Below are 6,138 nucleotides of genomic sequence, written 5' to 3'. Positions count from 1 at the left end.
GGCCTGGCTTCTACCAGCCCTGTGGGACTGGCCCTGAGAGCCTACACTAGGGGATGAGGCCCTCCGGACTCACCCAGGACTGGGGCCAGGGCACGGGGTGATTTGCTGAGTGTCCACCCCTAGGTGTAGCCCTTCCAACCTTCTGAGTCTGAACCTGGATCCCAGCACCTGGCACCGCAGGAGCTAATGTGCATGGCCAGGTCCTGTTGGTCATTTTCGCCCTTAGAGTTCTTGACAACAGTATTCCTGGCAGGGCTGTCCCTCTGTCCTGTCCAGTGGAACTTGTCACTTACCTTTAGGTAAGTAAAGGTAATCATCGCTCCCACTTCTTCCCCTGATGAGGAATGCAGTTTGTCCTTTTGGAATTAAACCCCGCAGGCCAACTGAGAATCATCTAAGAAGCCTTACAGAATAGCTAGTTCTAGTCCAGCTTTCATTTTAGAGAAGGAGAAACTGAGACCCAGAAAGGATATTGGATTGGCCCAAAGTCCCACAAGGTTAGTGGCAAGCCATGATTAGGATCCAGGCCAGTGGCCTCTCCTCCTCTCCCTCCACCATCAGACTTCAGGGATCGAAGGAAACTGGGATGGAATGAAGCGGCCCCATCTGGGCCCCTCCCAGCCCTGCTTCCTCCTGAAGAAGAGATGGGCACCACATCAGGGAGGTCTGTGTCCTCTGTCCTGCCGGTGGACATGGCCTCCGCAGTCTGGGGGCCCTGTCAGGGGTCTCTTGAGGAAGGAAGTCTGCAGTGGGGATGTGTTTCTGTTGAACACTTTCTGACGATTGATCAAAAGTGAATGCCACTTAAGTCCTAGGCTTTGAGCCTGGGGCCCTTTCCCTAGAGAGAATGAGTTGTTGAAGATAGGAAAATTTTCTTTCTGGAAGACATGGGCCTGAGTTTTTCCCTCCAACATCAGCCTGCATCCAACCTGTAGCACAAGATCTCTCGCAACTCCACAGGGCTTGGACTCGGGAGGGAGAAGAAGACACTGGGCCCATCAGGAGAGTGACTTGTGGGGAGTCTGCAGGGCCACCTGGCAAAGGGCCTCCCAACTCTTTGCTACCTAATGTTTTCCCTGCCGGGGCATGCAGATTTCCCGGGCACATGCACTCTAAGAATAAAACTGCCGAGTGTTGAAGGGTTGCAAAGAGCGGATGGATCCAGAGTCTCCAGGCTTTCAGGAAAGGAAGCAACCTTCTTGGCTCCGTAATCCACGTGTGTGATAAGAATACTAGGGTTGCAGGGAGGAGTCCATGCAGAGGCAGGGAAGGAGCTATGCTAAGCAACTGTATTTTAGAGGATTAGAGAGAATGAAGCCAAAGGAACCAGGGGCATGGATGAGGTCAAGAGGTTTCAACAAAGTTTTCTGAACATCTCTTATATGCCAAATAATGGCCAATTTACTGGGCACGAAAGAATGAAATGCAGCCCTCCCCCTCAGAAAGCTCACCGTCTCATGGGGCAGTAAGTGACCAATTCCGGGGTGGAGGGCCAAGGTTAGAGCTGTGGCTGCCTGGAGGGGTGGTTCTGCTGCTTGAACTGAGGGTTACAGGATGAGAGGACAATGGAGGGCAGGAAGGGCTTTTCTGTTTTTCCAGCAGGGATAAGATGTACACAGTGCAGGGTGAGAAAATACGGCTACACAGCTCTGTGAGGCCAGAGCTTAGAGTTGGTAGGGCTGGAGGTGACTTCGTAAAGGGAGGCAGGTGCTGGATTCTGAAGACCCTTCTACGTACACCATGGCTAACGAGCCAGGACCCTCTCCTGACAACACAAGGCGACCTGGAGCATTTCAGAGGAAAGAGGTATCACCAGGTCTGTGACTTAGGACGATCCTTCTGGCAGTCAAGTGGAGGATTGATGGTGGGGTCAGATCTGAACGTGCGGACCCCAATTTCAAGGCTGAATCTGGTGAAACATCATGCAAGCTTAGACTAGTGCAGTGGCAGCAGGGAGGAGAGGAGGAGAGATAGTTAGGAGACAGGGTCACGGAACTTCGCACCTAGAAGTTAAGGGAGTGGAGAGTGTCAAGGTTGGAACCACTGGTGTGAGAGGCCAAGCTGGGAGCTCCTTAGGGATGCCTCGATTCCCAGAACTTCCTTGTATTGGCTGTGTGCCCTTGGGCAAGTGACTTAAACTTTCTGAGCCAAGTTTTGCAATCTGTAATCAAAGATGCTAAAATCAATGTGTGTGCTTGTTGTGCATGTTAAAGATAATGTATGCCAAGGCACAGGGCTTGGCTCGTAACAGGAACTCAATAAATAGGAGATGTAATTACTGTTGTTTATCTATTCAACAAACATTTACTGAGCACCTGCTACATGCCAGGGTCTGTACCGGATGGATCCTTGGGATTTAAATCTCAGTCCCCATTCTTATGCAGGTCAGCATCCCAGGGAGAGAGATGTGCAGAGGAAGAGTTCCTTAGCAAGGCAAAGGTAACTTCCAGGAGGAATCCCTTAACTGTGCCCAGGAGAATCAGGGACAGCTTCACAGAGGAGAGGTGACACCTTAAATGATGTAGGGTCAGCTACCTGCTCAGAGACTATCACATCAGCCCCCCCACCCCCTGACATGGGATTGCATTTCAGAATCTTTGAAATCTTCAGTTTTGAAGGCAACGCCTTGCTCCTTGGGGTTGGGGGAGAGGGAGGGGCTGCAGATGGGTGTCTATATGCAGTCTGTATGGCAAATGGAGCCTTGGCAGCCCCAGGGAAGGGCATGAGCAAATGGACAGGTAGAAGGGGGAGCCAGGTAAGAGTGACCATAGGCATGTGGGTGGAGCTTGCTAGCAGGATAAAGAGCCTGTGTGTGTGTGTGTGTGTGTGTGTGTGTGTGTGTGTGTGTTTGGCTCATCCTAATTTTTCGGCTCCCTTTCTCTGCCCTTCGGAAAATTATCTCCAAATCCTCTGGTGACCCCACCCTTCTCCCAGGCCAATTTTCTTTCCATACGTCTCTCAATAAGCCCAGCTTAGTAGAAGCAGCGCTACCTGTGTCCTCCACTAAGGAGGGACTCCCACGCTGCTGCCCCTACCTCAGGCTCTAAAGTCACATAGACGGTATGACCTTGGGCAGTTACTCACATCTCTGGTTTGCCCGTCTGTAACATGGAGATGGTAATAGTCTCTCTCTCTGGGCTGTTGTAAGGTTTTCATGAGATGTAAATCTAGCGCCTATCAATGCTTGTTTCCCTTCTCTGCAGCCCAATAACTGGCTCCTTGCAGAGGGTCAGATGAGACTCTCTCAGCTGGGGGTTTCCCCTGGTGCTCCAGCTCCTGGGGCCTCTCCCCTGCAGGCCCCTCCCCTCTGCTAGCCTAAAGGGTCTGCTGCATTCCTGGGAGGCTCTGGTGGCCCTAGCACAACAGGCTGGCAGGCCTGAGCAGCATGACAATGGGGGCCCCAGGGGCAGCCCAACCCACTCTTCCTTCTGATCCTGTCCCTCCTCCCCACTGCCAGTGACACGCTGCTGCTCTGCAGTTAGGACAGGCATCCCTGGGTGCCTGAGGGCTGAGTGGGGAAGCTGGAAACAGCTCTCCCTCACAGACTGTGTGGGCAGCGCATTTGAATAGCTTCTGAAAAACCAAAGTTCAAGCCCGCCCCACTTTCTCCTGGGAGGCGCAGCATCCAGACGGAGAGTTCAGCCAACAGAGAATCTCCTTCCTGCGACACTGCTGCAGGCTCTCCTCCTTTCTGGTCCCTCCCTCACTCAGGCAGGCATGGTCTCCAGAAGCACTGCAGGAACCCTTGGGAGATCCAGAGACCTGACTCTGCCCCTAAGGTGCAGGAGTCATTTCTTTACCTGGGCCTCAGTTTTACTCCTCTGCAAAATGGGAATAACGTGAATGCCTGCCTCTCAGGAGGCTTCAATGAGAGTGTGAATGTCAAAGTGCTTTGTAAACTATAAAAAGATCTGCATGTGTGTGAGATCATTAGTGTTTGACCACAGAGCCCTTCTTAGGGTTCTAGGAGACAAGTGAAGACAAGAGAAATGAGAAACTAAGTAAAAACAGAGAGAAATTCTCCCCAAGGGCATGTATGTCCTTGACAGGGAGGGGGGAAAGTGGCAGCAGAGACCTGAGCCCGTGTACCAATCCCCTATGGCCTAGCTCCCTAGGCTGTACTAGTCAGTTGGAAAAGCAGGATGTGGCTGGACTCAGCCAGTTCTTACTCCTCCACTGAAGAAACCCAGGCCATTGTTTTCCAATGATATGTGGAGAGTGGGGATGAGTAGGAGAAAAATATCATTTACCTGATTCCATTGTAATTCCGGTAGAGAGCCTGGAAGTTTCCACTTTATCACTGCACCAAGCATCCTCTCCTCACTGTTTGTGCCAAATGTACAGGCACATGTGTACTTGTGCATGTGTGTACACATGTACACACACACACCGCCCCCCATGCACGACCACTCCAGACCTCAGATGGGGCAACAGCTGCATCCCTAGAGGGTTCTAGGACAGGGCGGACACACAAACAGAGTCAGCCAATCACAGCCCTGTTGACCCTAGCAACCATCAAACCAATTAGAACCCCACCCCTGTATCCAGCAGTGCCTCCCAAACATACCACACACACACACACACACACACACGCACACGCACACGCACACGCACACACACACACACACACACACAGAGCCTTCAGGTCGCTGCATTACCACAACAACGAAACCACCACACAGAGCTGAGAAAATGGGAAAGTGGCCCTCAGCAGCGAGACTGACAGTCACTGGGGTGAGAATGCAGGCAGCCCTGGCTGGGGTTAGGTCACTGAATAGGGTCCCCATGCAGGATGAGGGAGAAGAGCGGCAGCTGGTCCACCTAGGCTTTCTAAATAGCTTTTTTTTAGACATGGGCCTCAGTTTGCTCATCTATAGATGGGGTCAGAGGCTCCTGCTTGTATTATAGTATGTGCTCAGAGCATGTAATTACTTTTCAACTAATAAATAAGGATGGGAACATTAGATTTTCTTTTCAGAAAACCTGAAGAATTTTGAATCTTCTGAGAAAAAGAAAGTTGATTGGTCCCCAGAAAGATCTAAAATCAAACCCTAAAATTCAGCTCATGAGTAGATTTTAGAGTTGGAACTCAGTTCAACTTGAAAACCCTTACTTGGTATCTACCGTTTGCCAGGCACAGATGCTGACTTTGGCTATGGCCAGGTGGACTTCGAGAGGCCTGCAGAGTGTGTTGGTGGAGAAGTCTGGAAGTCCAGGAGACCCGTTGGGTGGACCTGGAGGCAGGTGCTGGTAGGGATGGCAGACCGCCTTAGGGAGACTGCTCAGGGCCAACGAGAAAGCTGAGGCTTGAACACTGTGCGCCCCACTGCTAAACTGGCTTCTGGCTTCCATACCCCAGAATCCTCCTTTCAGCTACCAGAGCATTTATCTTAGTTAAAAAGGAAAAGCTGACAATGGGCTCCTCTGCCCAGCTGCATCTGATAGCGCCCCAACAGTGGGCCTTTGGGCCCCTAAGACCTCCTTCGGAATCTGACGAACGCCGAAGAACTTCCTTCCTAGAATCAAAAATACATATGCACACTATTTTTCATTCATTTTTGGGAGCTCTTGGCCTCTTCAATCTCATTCATGGAGTTGCTTGTGGAGGCATGGGCTATGAGGTCCCTGTGACCTGGCCTCTGCCTGCCTCGTCAGCTCATCTCGACCTCCCCCACTGATTTCAGTCACATCAAACTGCATGTGCTTCCCTTGCACACCTACTGTGTTTCACTGCTTCATGACTTTCATATGTTGTTCTCACCAACTACAGGGGCTTCCTCCTGGTATCTAGTTAACTCCTATTCATTCTTCAAAGCCCAGCTCAGGAGTCACCACCTCCTTGACAGGGTCCTCGATGCTGTCCAGACAGCCTTAATCACTCAGCAGTGTGAAGCGCTTCTGTTCTGTCTACACACTTCTCTCGTTGAGTGCCCCCCAATACATGGGGACTCCGTGTCTGTCTTCTTTACTGGGGTATGAGCTTCCTGAGGCCAAGGATCACATCTTTAGCCTTTGTATTCCCAGTACCTAGTGTATAATAAGCCTGGAGAACCAAAACGGTGGGACCGAATTGGCAGAGGAAACAGAGCTGACAAAGGAGGTGGAGAACGAGCCAGGAGTCAGGAGCAGAGAGGGTGT

The sequence above is a fragment of the Leucopleurus acutus genome (genome assembly GCF_964270905.1).
Source record: "Leucopleurus acutus genome assembly, chromosome: 2".
Taxonomy (NCBI): domain Eukaryota; kingdom Metazoa; phylum Chordata; class Mammalia; order Artiodactyla; family Delphinidae; genus Leucopleurus; species Leucopleurus acutus.
Note: the sequence above shows the minus strand (reverse complement) of the source record.